General features: G+C 41.9%; 1 pseudogene; it reads right to left on the reverse strand.

Moving 5' to 3' along the window:
* Positions 1–1,464: 1,464 nt before the first annotated feature.
* Positions 1,465–1,977, reverse strand: LOC105979860 (annotated as a pseudogene).
* Positions 1,978–3,273: the final 1,296 nt, after the last annotated feature.

Here is a 3,273-nt window from a genome sequence, read left to right on the forward strand (position 1 = left end):
TATCTCAGAACTGCAATTCAAATAATCACTTACTCAAATAGCTCTGTTTTCTGAAGTCTTCCTAGAATTAGTCACTCCAGTTCTAAATTTATTATAGCCCTGGGGCATTTTCACTTGGATGTGAAACATTTGAAAACTTTTTTTTCTTTTTTTTTGGGGGTGTGTGTGTGTGTTTGTTTTTATCCTACGAGCCATAGCATTATTGATGGAAACAGTACAAATTCCAAACCACACTGCAGTTACTCTAAACACCAAAAAAGGGTCTTTGTTTTCAGATAGTTACATTGTTAATTCCATAATAGCATTTACAACATCATTACTGTTGTTCTTCAGGGCTCCAACTGGCTTTGCTCTTGATCCATTTACTTGTGACATGAAGTTCTATGTCCTGAATTTCGACATCTGTTTCATCAACCTCTTCCTCCTCACTCTCCTCTTATACAGTTGGAGTTTGTGTTTTCTTGAATGTTGGAGACAGCCTCATCTTGAACTTTGAACTTCTCAGCAGCTGTGCTTGCTGAGATAAAATTCTCCCAAAACTATGCAGGTGTCTGAAGCAGGGTTCTTGTAGAAATCTGGCTTTGTGATGACAAGGAGGGTATTCTTAGATTTCCGGATAGTGACTCTAGTAACCCCTGTGACTTGCTGAAGACCCAGTTTGGACATAGCCTTGTATGCCTTCTTTTTACTGACTGCTTTGCTTTACCGACTAGGTCCTTATTGGGTTCAGCTGCTGCCACCCGCTGAGTTTGCTGTATGGTGGCCCATATGGAATCCTGTTCCCCGAGTTCTGATATGGATTCATCTCTATCAGATTCTGTTCCAGATCCGGTCTTTGCCTGAGGTTGGGGCAGCTCCTGCCACAGGGACAGTTTCTGTGGCTTCACTGGGCATTTTCTACAGGGAACACGGAACCAAGATGGCAGCAGAAAAGAGATGTTAGGCAAGAGCCTAACATTTGGAAATTCATGTCTAATTCTTTCCTCAAAATAGGCTTATCTCTTCCTTTTGGATACCTTCATCTCCTTTCTTTTGGATATAATTTAAAATATTTGTCTAGGACTGCACTGCCTGACTGGCATCTTAACTTTTCCACCTTATCTGAAATTCTTGCCTTTTCTAATCTAGCCTAACACTAAACCCGCCTCTTCTCATATCAGCCACCCTACCCACCTGCCCAGAGAACCCCATCTCCCAAGCATTACACTTCACCATAATCTTAAAAACTTACTAATAGTGTCTCTCTAAAAAGGTGTTATATTTTTAGCAGTTTTATTAGCATTTCATTTTTAAGTTGGAAGTGTCCCACATTCTTCAGATAAAATTCCCTTCAAGCCACCTCTCTTAGGTCCCTTTGATGATTTCATTCATCTTAGAAAAGCTCCGTACTTTTTGACCCAAGATGGGCCTAGTGTTTCCATCATGGTGTACTTACAGAGCTAGCGAGATTTTTTTCGTTTTTACTATCTTGAAAAAGTTTGTATTTAGCATTAGTCAGCTGGGCTCACTTTAGATGATTCCAATTTTGTTGGCAACATCTAAAGCGTCATAGTCAGGAGCCAGTCAAACATATGCCTTCTTCTCACTGTCAGGCCTGATCAAGGTGTTGACCTTGGCTACGTCAGTGTCATAGAGCTATTTCACAGCCTGCTTGATCTGGTGTTTGTTGGCTTTGATATCCACAGTGAACACAGGTGTGTTGTTATCTTCGATCTTCTTCGTGGCAGACTCCGTGGTCAAGGGGAACTTGGTGATGACATAATCGTCCAGCTTATTTCTCCTGGAGGCGCTCTTCTGGGGGTATTTGGGCTGCCTTCTCAGTCTCAGGGTCTTGGGCAGCCAGAAGGTGGGTGACATGCAGATCTTTTTTGTGTGGCTGTGGACACCTTTCAGCACGGCCTTCTTGGCTTTTAAAGCCTTTGCTTTGGCTTCTGTTTCGGGAGGGGCGGGAGCTTCCTTCTTCGCCTTCAGCACCATCTTCGTGAAAAGGCGCGAGATTTTCTTTACTTTTTTTGGTATCATTATTACAATTTGTATAAGATGTTCCCATTTCATTTGAGTCACTGATCTTTCATATTTATTGGTATAAAATTATTCAGTCTTTTTAATGTTTACTTTGTCTGTAGGCATGACCCCTTTTTCATTCCTAATATTGTTTATGCCTTTTTTTTAAGATCATTTTATTGGGGGCTCTTACAGCTCTTATAACACATCAATTGTATCAAGCATATTTGTACATATGTTGCCATCACTATTTTCTAAACATTTACTTTTTTTTTTTTTTAATCACTTTACTGGGGGCTCCTCCAACTCTTTATCCGTACTTACATCCATTGTGTCAAGCACATTTGTTGCCATTCTCATTCTCAAGACATTTGCTTTCTACTTGAGCCCTTGGTATCAACTTTTCACTTTTTCTCTCCTTCCCCACCCTCCCTCCCTCATGAACCCTTGATAATTTATAAATTATTATTTCATCATGCCTTAAACATTTACTTTCAATTTGAGCCCTTGGTATCAGCTCCTCTTTTTCCTCTCCCTTTATTTTCATATCTTACACCAACTGCTATCTCCCTTCCCCTGTGGTTTCTTTTGCTCCTCCCCCTAAGTGGGGTGTGGTTATGTGTCCATCATTGCTATGGGTCTCCCTTCCTGCCCTCCTACTCCCTACTCCTGTTTCTATTCCAGGGGTTATCTGACCTGCATTCCATGTGTTGTAAGCTCTTATCTGTACCAGTGTACATACTCTGGTCTAGCCCAAAGTTAAAGGCAGGCTGGGGTTGCGATAGTGGTGGTTGAGGAAGCCTCAAAGAACCAGAGGATTATTGTGTGCTTCATCAGAGATATACTGTACCCTGGTTGCCTCATCCCTTCCTTGTGACCCTTTTTTGAGGGAATGTCCCATTGTCTACAGGTAAGTTTTGGGTCTCTGCTCCAACCCCCCTCATTCTCAATGATATTTGTTTGTTTGTTTGTTTGTTTTGGGTCTTCTGATGCTTGTTACCTGAACCACACCTCCTGAGTGCACAGGTTGGTATGCTTCTTTCAGGTGGGCTTGTTGCTTCTCTGCTAGATGGCTGCTTGTTTAACTTCAAGCCTTTTTAAGACCCCAGACGCTGTATCTTTTGATAACCGGGCACCATCGGCTTGCTTCACCACATTTGCTTGTGCACCCACTTTATCTTTAGCAATCGTGCTGAGGTGAGCATCACAGAATGCCAGATTGTTAGAACAGTGTTCCTGAGCTGAGGTAGGGCTTGAGCAGAGTACATC

The sequence above is a fragment of the Echinops telfairi genome, unplaced genomic scaffold, assembly GCF_000313985.2.
Source record: "Echinops telfairi isolate 266 unplaced genomic scaffold, ASM31398v2 ScPeMD7_5805;HRSCAF=6673, whole genome shotgun sequence".
NCBI classification, from domain to species: Eukaryota; Metazoa; Chordata; class Mammalia; order Afrosoricida; family Tenrecidae; genus Echinops; species Echinops telfairi.